General features: G+C 45.9%; 1 non-coding gene across 1 annotated transcript; it reads right to left on the bottom strand.

The window, feature by feature from the left end:
- Positions 1-4,688: 4,688 nt before the first annotated feature.
- Positions 4,689-4,761, bottom strand: TRNAK-CUU. Its single transcript has one exon. It is a non-coding gene; the product is annotated as a tRNA-Lys (tRNA).
- Positions 4,762-14,267: the final 9,506 nt, after the last annotated feature.

The following is a 14,267-nucleotide window of genomic DNA, read 5'->3' as shown; positions in this document are numbered from 1 at the left end:
CCTCTCATATGCACCACGGGGACTTCATCTACAGCATGCAAGGGTTCTGCTTGGGCCAGCTCGACTGATGGGACCTTGGGTGTTGACCAACCAGGTGACCTTTGCTAAATGCAGTTCCCAATGTTTGAAAGTCCCCCCACCCAGGACCTTCAAGGTGGTTTTCAGGAGTCCATTGCACTGCTCAACTTTTCCAGCAGCTGGTGCATGGTAGGGGATATGATACACCCACTCAATGCTGTACTCTCTGGCCCAGGTGTTTATGAGGCTGTTTCTGAAATGGGTCCCATTGTCAGATTCAATTCTATTTGGGGTGCCACAGGACTTGCTTTTCAAGGCCCAGGATGGTATTCCAGGCAGTGGCGTGAGGCACAGGGTATGTCTCCAGCCATCCAGTAGTGGCTTCTACCATGGTCAGCACATAGCGCTTGCCTTGATGGGTCTGGGGAAGTGTGATGTAGTCACCTTGCCAGGTTTCCCCATACCTGTATTTCTCCTTTGTGCTGCCAATCCAGATCTACCTGAGAGACTTTAATTCTGACAGTTCGGTCCACTTGCTCTTTGTTACGATGCTTTTCATTAGCCCAACTCTTGGGTATGTGAGCATCTACGTGACGGACCTTCATGCTCAGTTTCTCTATCCGGCCAGCGATGTCCTGCCACATCTCAGATGCCCAGATGGGTTTTCCTTTGCACTGTCAGTTGGCCTTTCTCCATCGCTCTAGCCATTCCCACAGAGTATTGGCCACCATCCATGAGTCCGTGTAGAGATAGAGTCTTGGCCACTTCTCTCATTCAGCGATATCCAAAGCCAACTGAACGGTTTTAAGCTATGCAACCTGACTTGACCCACCTTGTCCTTCGGTCGCTTCTGCAACTCGCCGTGTGGGACTCCATATGGCTGCCTTCCATTTCTGGTTTTTCCCTACAATGCAACAGGAGTCATCCGTGAAGAGAGCATATCACTTTTCATCTTCTGGTGGCTGGTTATATGGTGGGGCCTCCTGAGTCCGTGTCACCTGCTCCTCTTCTTCTTCAGAGGATAGTCCGAAACTCTCACCTTTGGGTCAGTTGGTGATAATTTCCAGAATCCCAGGGCGATTAGGATTCCCTACCTGGGTTCGCTGTGTGATCAGAGCGATCCACTTACTCCATATGGCATCGGTGGCGTGATGTGTAGAAGGAGCTGCTTCTTTGAGCATCCAGCCCAATACTGGTAGTCTGGGTGCCGGGAGGAGCTGTGCTTCTGTGCTGTTGCCTAAATGGCTGTGGGGAAAAAAAGATTAGGTAGGAGATAAGATAAGGATACAAAGCCTTTAATGAGACCCCAGGCTTTCTGGAATACCCCCAGCGCGTGCTCCCGAATACAGGTGTTCACAGTTTTTATGATTTTCACCCAATCCCCGTCCAGCCACCACCCAGGTTCTGCCCCCGCCACACCTCTTGGGAATTGGGTCTGGGGGTGTTTTGGGACACCCTCTTCTTCATCTTCCTCAGAGCACGTAATGTTCTTGGAGGCCTTCCAGAGCTCTAGACCTGAAGGTTGTTGCCTCTATGTCTATATCTTCTTGTGTAGGGTTAGGGTGTTCTCTACAATTCTACCTTGAAAAAGAGACTAAATAAATTAATGGAACTTAGGGGAATTGATGTTGGAATGGGTAACAGGGTTGTGGTGTGTTAACTGGTGTGTTAAAGGGTAAAGGGATAATATGCTGCTACTCTAAAATCTACATTTACTACATAACTACTTCTAAAATCTACAAAATAAAAAAAAATCAAAACTCCAAGGTATCAGTGCCAATCACTTCTGAGGCAGTTCAAACTCCTTCATAAGCAACCAGGATCTCTTTCTCAGTTGGGGCATAGCTGGCTTCAGATCCTTTGTATCCTCAACTCCAGAATCCCAGCAGTCCTCTTCAAGTCTCCCCAGGCCCTTATATTGTTTTGGGTCTGATGTGCTAGACCACTAAATCCACACCGTTCAATAGATCTGATTATCTCTCTTCTCTACCTGGCTAGAGGTAGGGCACCCCTAGTTTTGGTCATGGTACTCACTGCACTCTTCTTGTAAGTATGACCTGGATGTCCCTTCAAGAGGATCAGACATACTATCATTCCTATACTGTCTGGAGTCTTGCCCACAAGAGACCAGAGCAACATTCATCCTTGAAGAGTTCCTTGTGGTACTTGTTCTTCTTTTCAATTCATGTAGCCAGGCTGCTAAGGAAGAGGTGGGTTTTCCATCCCACTTCCTCATATCTTTTCCATGCTCATGGAGGTAAAACCATAGATTACCACGTGGAGTGTATCCTCTCTCAACTGGGGGATGCTTGCTCCTGATAGCAGAGACTCTTGTTTGTTCTGGCAAAATATGGAACATCCCTTCCTTAATTTCCTCTCAGCTTCTGGTGGCCCTCTTCACTCTTCTCTTCCAGGCTTCGGACATGTTCAGACAGTTTGGTTTCCACAGATGAGATGTGGGCTCATAATGGGGCAGTGACAGTGTCTTCATAAATCCTGAGTTTACTAACCAGCGCACCCACCTTGTCCTCTCCCTCCCTCCATTGCAATGTTGCTTAGTAGTGGGAATACATTTCTAGCCTGAGCCGTGCAAACTTTAACCCCATCTGGGATGTGCACTATACACTGTCTGGACTTTTAGGGAATCTTTTGCCCTCTGAAAAGATTATCTCCAGTACAACTAATTCCCTTAAGCACTGGATACCTTGTTCCATCGTGTTCCAGTGTCCTTACTGTACGTGGAGATCCTCCTTACAAAGATATCTCTCCCTCACACTGGACAAAAGTCACCGTGTCATGGCTTTGCTGATTCTTAAAAACTAAGCAGGATTTTTTCCCTTCCCCCTGCCCACTGCCTGTTAAGTGGGCAGTTAAGAAACACAAAAGAAGTTGCTGGTAAGGCCACATTCCTAGTTAATGGCCCTCAGAATCTTGCTTTTGGGGGAGGACAAGGAGCTCTTTTTTACTTTTTTCTCTCCTCTGTCTCCTGGGAAAAGGGGGGGGAGGAGTTCAGGTGGCTGTTAAAGCTGGAACAAGGTTGGAGTAGGAACTCGGAGTGGTTTTTGTTCTCGGTTTGGCTGTCTGCTGTAGTAAATAGAGGACGACCATAAAAATAAAACTGGACACTTGATGATGATGGCCTAAATTCAGCTTTTTATTGCTTCATCCAATATATTACATCTTGTTCTCACACAGCTGCACTCGCACTCTGACTGTAGAATCTTACATACCAAAACTATTCTTAGCTCTATTATCTATATATTATTACCAACCTTCACATATGATTGGATGTTCACTTCTTATTTACATTCTTTCCTTGCTGCTAGGCTCCACGGCCTTGCTGCATCCTCCAACAATTCCCCCCTTTTTTGTATTTGTGCCACAAAAATTGCCTGGGTCGTCCTTTGCAGGGCCCTTTGCAAACACAACACCAAACATGGAAACATCAGTAGCACAACCACAATAAAAAGCAACACAAGCAACCTTGTTCTGACTAGGCAAAAACCATCCCAATAGTTCCCATCTACTAAACAGACTATTTAGCTAGTCCTGACCAGCATCAACTTGCAACTCTTTGATTCTTGCTTTTAATCTTCGAAGGTTAGCATTCATCAACTTGCCATAATTAAATTTATATAACACATCCTCTTAAAATCTTGACACTCATAAAGTATTTTGGGTTTACACACATAGATATCTACACAGCTTTTCTCATTCATACAGCTTTTTTCCCAGTCATTCAGAAGGTGGCCACCTTAATCACTCCTCACTCACACATAGTTAAAATTTTTATTATATTTTTGCATTTCAACCACACATCTCAGATCCCAAGTATTACTGGCTGTGTGCTTCTCAGTTTGCCATTTCCGGTGGTCACGTTCAGCAATTCCACCTGTCCTGAAGAGGAATCAATACAAGGAATATAAAACTTAACAAACCTAAATGAGATCCATTTTTGATCCAGTACCTGTTTATGTGCATGCATATTCTCCTCCCCCCTTTTTTTGTTTTGAAAATATGTTTGGTGTGTAAAATGCTCTCTTGACAATAATTTGTTCTATGAGTGAATTAGCCCTGTTTTAAAATACCAGTTAGTGAGTAACTTCTGCATTTTTGCATCTTGTAGTAATTTTAAATTCCCAACTGAAATGTACCTTAACCTAATGCCAGGAAGGGGGTAAAGAAAAGAAAGAAGGTGTAATTTGCAATTACAAAATCACAGTAACCAAGTAACCAGGACCAATTACAGATCTCCTAAACTTTTAACTATTCCTCAGCAAGTTCCACTTCTCTGTCAACTGTGACAAATTCAGTGAACAGCACTACCAGTCACGCTCTTCAAAGTTCCCCTTTTTTTTTTTTTTTTTTTTAGTCTTCTACTTTAGCAGCTGCAGTTTCGGCAGCTCTCCACGCCATTGCTGTCTTCATGCCCTCTGGATGTTGGTATCTCTAACGTCTGGAATGCAGTTAGCTTCTGTCCATCTGCCTCTTCCAGTTGTTTCCACTGTTAACAAAAAGCTTACAAACTGTTCCCATTAATAGTTCAGTCAAAGTGGCTATCGTAGCAGAAACAGATGAGAGAAGTCAGGCAATTCCACAGAGGGACTGCATGGGAAAAGAATGACAGGTTCAGCCTCGGAACTGTAGCCGGTCCGCCCGTCGTTCTGGCAAATCCAATGTGGGGCTCGAACCCACTACCCTAGGATTAAGAGTCCCATGCTCTACCAACTGAGCTAGCTGGGCTGCTGGTCTCACCTACCGAAGGCGACTGTATTCCCCCTGCCATCCCCAGAAAGCAAACCTGTATCAGCACTGCCAGCAAGATGTTTCTTCAACTCTCACACAAGCTTTTGTTTTTCAATCTTAGAGTAGCAACGCTTAACTCCATGTCCTCCATCTGTGAGTTACTGTTGTGATGAAACTATAACTTGCAAAGCAAACATAGTTTTGCCTCTTGTTCAAGTTAAAACGTTTTTAAAAGTTCAAAGAATGTTGCGGAGGGGCTTTAGGGAATTCCAAAGGGAATGATTGTCATAGTGACTATGTTTACATCAGCATAGTGTTGTTTAAATGCCTTCCTTTGTAGTGCGGTGCGGGGAGGGAGAAGGGAGGGGAGGGGGCTCTGGGTTTTTGCCTTCCCATGTCTTCTCAGTAGCTCTCCATCTTGCCTCACCTCTCTGTCTCGGCTTGTCTTCAACACACATTGCGGGGGGTGGGGGGAAGCGGTTTCGATCGCCATCTGAGGCAGCCCCAGCCCAAGCCCCGGCCCCAGCCCTGGCTCCTGCTAAGGTCTGCAGAGCCGAGCCGCCCTGCCCTGCCTCGCGGGTGTTTGTCATGCAGTGCTGCTACTCTGCTGCTGCTTCACAGTGCCGCTTCGCTCTGTCCCTCCCTCCCTGTGCCGCTGCAAACCCCTCTCAGAACCACAGTTTCTTTGAACTTTGCATTGGGAGTGACCATCATCATCGTCACACTGTCAAAACAGAGCGTTTGAAGTGTCAACTATGCACTTCCATCCGGACTCTAACTGGTCCCATTACGCCCCCAAAGTTCCCGGTGGCTCACCTGCCTCAGGTGTCAAGAAAACTCGGGTCCGGACCCTTTTTTGCTTCACTGGGTTTCGTCCTCACCGCACTTCAACATGTGGTTCAATTCCCCTCAGGGAATTATCTCCGATTCCTCAACGGGGATCAAGTACACTTTGACTCCAGATCAGGGTGGGAGTCTCGTCAGTATTAGATGTGATACCTACTGGCTCATAACACTCGAGGTTCACCAGTTCTTGTATGTCAGGGGTTGACGGATGAAGGCTTACAGAGAATGCAGAGAGATGCTAAAGGAATTCGAAGGGGCCTCAAAGGAAGAAATCCATCTAGAAGTGCTTTGACATCTGAAGCCGAAGGAAGAGCCTGAAATCCAGTGATAAGAAACAGACCCCTGCAGAAACCCACCACCACTCCTTCCTGGCCTTCCCCTCTCCCTAGATGGCCAGACATATTTCCCAGGCCAATCCCTCCATTCCTCCTTATCAGTACCCCTCAGGATTCGATGTTCCTAGCGGGGGTCCCACCTCTGTTCGAGATCCTTCTATAATCCCCTCTATATAAACTGTCTTCTTGTTGTAATAAGGAGTTAGCCATTTTGCGAGTCGTATATGCTCTTGTGTATGTATGTCTCATTTCCCAATGCAAGATGGAAGCTGGGTCCATCGCAAGGACAACCCCCCCCTCGCGATAGTTGTATTAAATAGAGGATGACCATAAAAATAAAACTGGACACTTGATGATGATGACCTAAATTCAGCTTTTATTCCTTCATTCAGTATATTACATCTTGTTCTCACACAACTGCACTCACACTCTGACTGTAGAATCTTACATACCAAAACTATTCTTAGCTCTATTATCTATATATTATTACCAACCTTCACATATGATTGGATGTTCACTTCTTGTTTACATTCTTTCCTTGCTGCTAGGCTCCACGGCCTTGCTGCATACTCCAATAGCTGTCAACTGTGGATTCTGCTTGGATTTTTCATTGGAGAGGAACTGTTTTGGGAGGTTTTTTTTTTTCTCTTCCCCATTACTGTTTGTTTCTTTCTTAGCAGTGGTTCTTGTGCACATCAAAGGGAGAGGAAAAACTATATTGCTCGATTCGGTCAGCAGGACAGAGTCAATTTTCCCATTGGGGAAGACTGTTTTTTTGTTGTCTCTCTCCTTCCTCTCTCTCCCCTTTCCCAGTATGTGTGGGGGAGGGAAACCCATTTTTTGGTTTCTCCAACACACCCCAGAGGGTGTTCCCCTACGTGGTAACGACCAGTGATACCACAGCGCCCCCTGGTGACCAGCACAAAGCACTGCAGTCTCTACCTTTCCAGTGATCCAGCAGCGCCCCCTGTTGACTGTGGTTAGAATTGCACCAAAGGGTACAAACTGAACTGTTTACTTTTTTCTTTGCTTGTTTATTGGTTTGTTTTGAAGGGGATTATTTGTGGATATAGGAGTATTTTTTGGTTGTTCTACTTGTTTTCTTTTGTTGTTTCTGCCACTACACATATATCTTTTAATAAAGGGCTGTTATTTTTCCTTTTTTCCACAATTTTTCCCCTCAATCGGAGTCTCTTAATTTCAGATTTACAATTACTTAGAGGGAGGAGTTTGGGTCTTCCTCATAACTCATCCTCAGCAAAACACCTGTGTCTCATTTAAACTGAGAGGTTGAGTGTTTCTGGCCTCTTTCCAATTTCCTGATCAATGACCACATCTAGAGACAGGGATGCCAGTTGCCTTGCCTCACTCCCATCTAGAACTGTATCACTAGTTGTGGCGTCCCAGATTCGGAGTAGCCAGGTCAGAATGGACTCATTCGCCTGTCACATGAACTCTCTCCGAAGCTCACGTAGCTCACACAGGGATAGGGACCAAGTCACTATTTCTGGTTCTGTCTCCTCCACTGGACGTGAAGGTCCTGCCGCTTCATCATCATCCACTATATGAACTGATTTAGTCTTTGATTTCCTTTTCTGGACAGGGGCAACTCCTATTGGTTTTGGTTGTCCTTCTGACTCCTCAATGGTTATTCGTGGACATGATGCTGGTTGATTTATTTCTTTTTCCCTCTGACTCAGCCGTGGTTTGGGTGGACATGGTGCCTGTGGATTTACTCCTTCTCTCCTCCCTCTGACGGTGCTGTACCATGCCAAGTAGTGCCTGGTAGGCAGTGACCAGGGCGCAGCAGGTTGCTGTGAGATGACCATCTCTGGAGTTGCCAGAGCATTTTTTCCTTCACCAGTCTTATCATGCTAACAGGATCCTGCAGTTGTTCAGGGGTGAATTTCCAGATCACTGGAAGAGAGAACTTCTCCAAATACTGGTTGATGTCCTCCCATTTCCTGTGCCACTCAACAGTATCCACTCCCACAGCAGGCCTCCAGACAACCTCCCTAGAAGACCCTGTTCTGACCCTAAGCATGGTGTGGACAGTACAGAGCAGACAAAGCAACACTAACAACAACATTATGCTGTCTTTAACATCAAAAGGAAACTCAATATTTTCAAAGACTGTTGTAGCAGGTCTGAAGGAGGAGAAGGTGGTGAAAGGATGGAAACAACCATTCCCTCCTGTTCCCCCAAAAGGCTGGGTGCAATTTTTAATGAGGTCACAGCGGTAGCAAGCCAAACCAGGACAGGCAAACAAGACTGAGTACACATTCACAATGAAACTCACTGCTTCTGATGTTAGAATGACATAAACACAGTATATTAATAAAGCAATTTTGATCCATCTCCCTGGTCTGAAAGAGAGCATAAAAATAGGCAAATAGTTCCCCATATGCAGAAATATGAACAGGCTCAGATACAACATCTACATGAATACATCAAACAACATGGTGATCAGGGAGGTTCTGTATCCAAATACACAAATGTTTAAAATGAAATTGTGATTCTGACTTCTCTCTCATGCCCTATGTTAGGCGCCAAAAATGTGCTGGTTTAAAGGTAAACCAGCAGGAGAAATGAACCCAACTCAAAAGAGATTATGAATCAGAATTACAATTTAATAAAAATAATACAATAAATACAATTATACAGATGAACAATTGGTTATAACCCACAAAATCCCAGATATAACCTGGCACCCTGGGGCACCGATAGAATTATGTTCGTTGGCCCCCATGCTGAGCCCCACATGGTCCCCCTGAGTCCAAAAATAAAAGGAGAGGAAAAATCTGTTGGTGTGAGTGATGGTCGCAGTCTGGTCAAGAGTGACGTTTGCAGTCCAGTTGAGAGTGGTGGTCACAGTCCAGTCAAGATCGGTGGTTGCAGTCCAGTCAAGGTTCTGGTCCTCCTCTGGATCACAGGAGTGGTACCGGAAGTCCCAACACCCCAAGATTATATACACACTGGTTCGGACAGGAATGCCCAGTACCTCCCCCAGGGCGGGGAGTTGCACAGTGGGTGATTGTGAGTTGTGGGTGTGAGGACAGGAACATCCTCCTATCTCACAGGCCTCTTAACACCCAGCTTATAGCCTGAGGGGTCAGGTGTGCTCTGGGCAGCTGCTGCAAATGGTCTATTGTTAACAGTTTCTGGGAAATTACATAGAGGGTTTAGAATACACAGTTTGGGTTACACCTACACAGTGATGAACTGGTCCCAACTGCTTTAACTAGGACACCTTCACAGACTGGGTACAATTATTAATGAACCCCCAGAGGTAGCAGCCAAGACCAGGTGAGTGGGTTTAATTTTCCCACTGGGTTTTTAAACCAGCACAAGGGTTTAACATTGTAGTGGACTATACCCCTTGTCCCTTCTCTGGAATGGGCATATCCACAATCTCTTCAGGTGTATACCTTCTCCAGCATGGACTTATCCACAAGCCATAGTCCCTTTTGGAGGTGTACTTGTACTGGTGTAGATTCATCCATGGGCCACAGTTCCTTTGAGGTGTACATGCACTGGTGTGGATTTATTCACAGGTCACAGTCCCTTCAACTACAGTTAACACTGGAGTCCATGCCCAGCTAGGGCCAGTCAGTAAAGTATGGGACTGAATCTCAGGGTCATGGGTTAGAGCCCTATGTTGAGCACCAAAACCAACTGTGCTTCCACCACTGGGACAATTGATTCCAGGTATATTGGACATCCCTCCATGTGAAAACATACCATGGCCTGTATTCTGATGCCAAAGAGATAGAGAAAAATAGATTGTCAATATCAGTTGTGGCACACCATATGGTCACCTTTAACTCCCCTTCATAATGGAATTCTAGCCTCCACTATGGCAGCACTTCATGACTGCATGACTTTGTTCAGGCCACAATAGTTTGATTTTAGTCTCCACCCTCTGTCAGACTTTCATGCTGACTATATGGACTATCAGAGGCTGCAGGAGTCTTACTGATTACTCCCTGGCTCTCCAATCGAGGAATCAACATGAATGGTAACCTGGAGGACTTGGTGTGATATTGCCTCCGGTGCATTGTCATGGTAGCAGTTGGCACCTGTGGTTCTTCAACACACAGCAACCCCACCACAGAGGGATCCACTGGGAAGCCAGGTAAGGTAGATAGCTGTTTAGTCTTCTCTGCATCAACAGAAGCTACACCAAAACCCCATTGGTACCCTTTTGGATCCTTGAAATACCCTCTTGTGAAGTAGTCTGCCAAGGACACACAGGGCCTTTGGGTCAGTCACAATAGGACACTTCTGCCTCTTCTTCCTTGTCAGACTCACAGTATCCTCCAACACAAACAACTGTTGTGGTCTCCTTTTGCTCCAGAAATTCAGATGGGTTCTGCCCCACTTGTACTCTAATGGCATTAGAGTACTCTGTGTATTGGTGTTCACCAGAGCCTTATACTCTCATGGGTCTGATGTGCCAGGCCATTGAATCCACACAATCCTGTGTCATGGTTTAACCCCAGCTGGCAACTAAGTACCACACAGCAGCTTGCTCACTCTATACCCACACAGCCCCCCATTACCCAGTGGGGAGGATGACTGGAAAAAAAATTAACCTTTATGGGTTGAGATAAGAACAGTTTAATAATCGAAACAAAATAAAATATAATAATAATATTAATTAAAAGGAGAGAGAGGAAAGAATAAAACCCAAGAGAAGCAAGTGATGCACAATACAATTGCTCACCACCCACTGACCTATGCCCTGCCAGTCCCCGAGCAATCATTGATGGCTCCCTGGGGCAGTTGATTCCAGGTATAATGGACACCCCCCCAAGTGAAAGTGAACTGTGGCTGTTGCTAAAATGTTTGAGAAAAATGTATTAGCAATATTATTTGTGGCACCACTGGGCTGCCTTTGACTTCAGCTCATATTGAAGTTCCAACATGTCCAGTACGGCAGCACTCAGAGGCAACAAGGCTTCATTCAGGTCATGATAATCTACTATTACTCTCCATACTCCATTAGACATTTGCACTGGCCATATGGGGCTGTTAAAGGGTGAGCAGGTCCTGCTGATCACTTCTTGGCTCTCCAGTTGATGAATTGGTTTATGGAGGGAATCACAGAATCTCAGTGCAATATTGCTGCCAGTGCACTGTTGTGGTAGCAATAAGCACCTGTTGTTCTTCAATCTTCAGCGACTCCACAGCAGAAGGGTCCTCTGAGAGATCAGGCAACTGCCTAATTTCCTCCATCTCCAGGGCAGCTATACTGAAAGCCCAATGGTACCATTTTGGGTCTTTGAAATACCCTTTCCTGAGACAGTCAATGTCAAGGATGCATGGAGCCTCTGGGCCAGTCTCAATGGGGTGCTTTTGCCACTCATTCCCAGTCAGGCTGATTTCAGCCTCTAATACAGACAGCTGTTGAGATCCCCCTGTCACTCCAGAAATACAAATGGGTTACACCCCTAGAATCATAGAATCACAAGGTTGAAAGAGACCTTTAAGATCAAGTCCAACCGTCCACCCTGGAATCCCTAAACCACTAAACAATATCACCCAGTGCCAGATCCAGATGCCTCTTAAATACCTCCAGGAATGGTTTCCACCACCTCCCTGGGCAACCTATTCCAATGCATGACCACCCAAACAGTGAAAATTTTTTCCCTAATCTGCATCTCCCCTGTCTCATCTTAAGGCAATTTCCTCTAGTCCTCTCACTGTAGGCATGGTAGAAGAGACCAACCCCCACCACACTACAATCTCTTTATGAGTAGTTGCAGAGAGTGATGAGGTCCCCCGTGATCCTCTTTTCAAGAGTAAGCAAACCCAGCTCCCTCAGTCATTCCACATAAGAGCTTGATGCCATTAAGGTACACTGTGCAGTGGTATCTATTAGAGCCTTATACTCCTTGGGGTCTAATTTGACTGGCCATCAATTCCTCACAGTTCAGTAAATCCAGTTGTCCCTCTCCTCCACCTGGATGGAGGCAGGGTCCCTCTAATACTCATAATAGGATATTCCACTTACTTCTTGTAGAAATGGATTAGAATTTCTTTTCCATAGGATCAGGAATAAAATCAGTCCTTCCACTCTGCCTGGGAAACTGCCCACTGGAGACTGGAGCAGCAACATTTCTGGAAGAACCCCCATTTGTGAATGTTTTTCCCTGCAATTCACTTACCCGTTGCTCTAGGGTGGAGGTAAGTTTTTCATCCCACTTCCTCATGTTCTCTCTGTGGTCTCACAGCTAAAACCACAGGGTATTCCATGGTGTATACCTCCATATCCTCTCGAGCAAAAGAATGCTTATTGTTAATAGTTGAGATGCAGGTCCATACAGATGGGGGGGGAGGACATACCCTCTTTTTGTTGCTGGAACTCCTGAAACAGTTTTTCACATCTTTCAGACAGTTTTTTCACAGGTGAGACTGTTGGCGGAGGAGCTCATGGTGAACAAACGCACACAAACCAATATGGTTTAAGCAAATGTTCCACTTTATTTACATAATATAGACTCTTAAATACCCTCAGAGCCCTGCAGTGTGTGAACACCTTCAAACCATTGGTTAAATGTTGTAAATCATGAGGCAAACATGTATCTCTAACCCCCTTATCATTGGGTATGGGTTGCTGTGCATGAGGCATGAAATCATTGTCTTTCTCCAAAAACTCCTCCTTATTATCTCAGTAGTTTACATTCTTGCAGCCTGATATCAATGCCAGTACTTTTCCTGCAACCTGCAAGCAGGTTTTTTGCTAAGGCCGACGGAGGCCTATTAGTACGGTTTGTTCATGGTGTTTTTTATTAGTTAAGCACCGCAACATGAGACAAGAGTGGCAGGAAACCAGCAAGAAAAACTGGCACATGGTGTTGTCCTGGAGGCAGACACGTGGGGTGGGTACCTTGCTTCAGGCAGTCAGCAGGCTCCACATGAGTCAGGCTCCAGTAGTGCTGTGGGTCCAGCTGGCACCATGCAGCAGCGAGTTTGCTGTTGAGAAGTGGCAGAAAGTGGAAGGACCAATTGTTGGGGCCTTAGCAGTTTTAAACGAATATGCTGAGTTCTGAAAAGGCCAGGAGTTGACCGTTAGACAAACAAGAACAAGTTTTGCGGCTGCAAGAATGCAGAGGTCAGCAGAAAGCAATATGAGGAAAACGGTGATAACAGAAACGTTTCCCAGGAATGTGTGCTTTAAGACCACCAATCGATGGACTGCCTGAGGTGCGTGAACAATGTAGGCTAACCAATCATAATGGCATGCTGTGCTCGTGATCGCATGTCCAGGACTCAAAAGAATATATATTGTGTAGCCTTCTGATAATAAAGCGGATTTGAATCTGCATCTTATAGATGTGTCGTTCTTTCCCGCTCGCGTGAAATGCCTGCAGCAACCAATTGGGGACCTGTTGGGTTCCGTGGAAGAGTGAGACACTGGCGGCTGTTGTCCCAAGACAAAGAGCGGCAGTGGCAGTGGGATGCCAGTATAGGGGGGGTGAAGAAGCCGGTACAGGGGTTTCCTGGGTCTGTGTGGGTGGCGGGGCTCACCAGGCAGAGAGGGAAACCGGAAACTGCTGCATCTTTTATTCCCCCAGTTCTCATGCAGTTCCCGCAGGAACCTCCATTATCTCCCCCTGCTCCTCCATGGCCGTTACCTTAGCGGTGGCCAGATAGCAGCACTGTCAGCATGCAGTGCAGGGCAACCCTCCCTCTGCCTGTGGCTGGTATGGGGAAATTCAACAAGATAATCTAATCTATAATAGTGTGAGACAATGGTGCACACCTCACAAATTTCCTCCACATGGATCCTGTGCATTGGACTTCATCTGGATCTGTGCGTAAATGTGTGTTGTTCAAGTTAAAATAATTCATCTCCAGCACAGTTAATTCCCTCAGGTACTGGATACCTTTCTCTACCTTGGTCCACTTCCCTAGGTGACATATAACATTTTCCTTGAAGGGATACCATTCCTTCATGCTTGACAGCAGTTGCTTCCAGAGACTAAGGATTCATCTCCCTCTTTCAATCATCTTGCCAATGCCTGCTTCCCTAGAAAGTGATCCCAGCTGTTTGGCTTCCACACCCTCTAATTCCAAACTGTTAGCCCCGTGTTGTAGTTTAGTTAACTGAGGAAAACTTCAGTAATGAATATTCATTCACATTACATCATCCGAATCAGCAGGGGACGCTCTTGCCTGTGCCACCCAGGGAACAGGGGAAAAAGCAGGGTGGGGCGGGGACTTTGATTTCCTTCCTTCCTCTGCTCAGGACTGGACCTCGTGGTGATGGGGAGCTGCAGGGAGACTCTTTGCCAATTTTGCCGAGTACCTAGTCCC

The sequence above is a fragment of the Empidonax traillii genome, unplaced genomic scaffold, assembly GCF_003031625.1.
Source record: "Empidonax traillii isolate 1590-97213 ecotype Southwest subspecies unplaced genomic scaffold, ASM303162v1 scaffold2035:size41579, whole genome shotgun sequence".
Classification (NCBI taxonomy): Eukaryota; Metazoa; Chordata; class Aves; order Passeriformes; family Tyrannidae; genus Empidonax; species Empidonax traillii.
The sequence above is the reverse complement of the archived record's forward strand: the minus strand, read 5'-3'. Positions and strand labels throughout refer to the sequence as shown.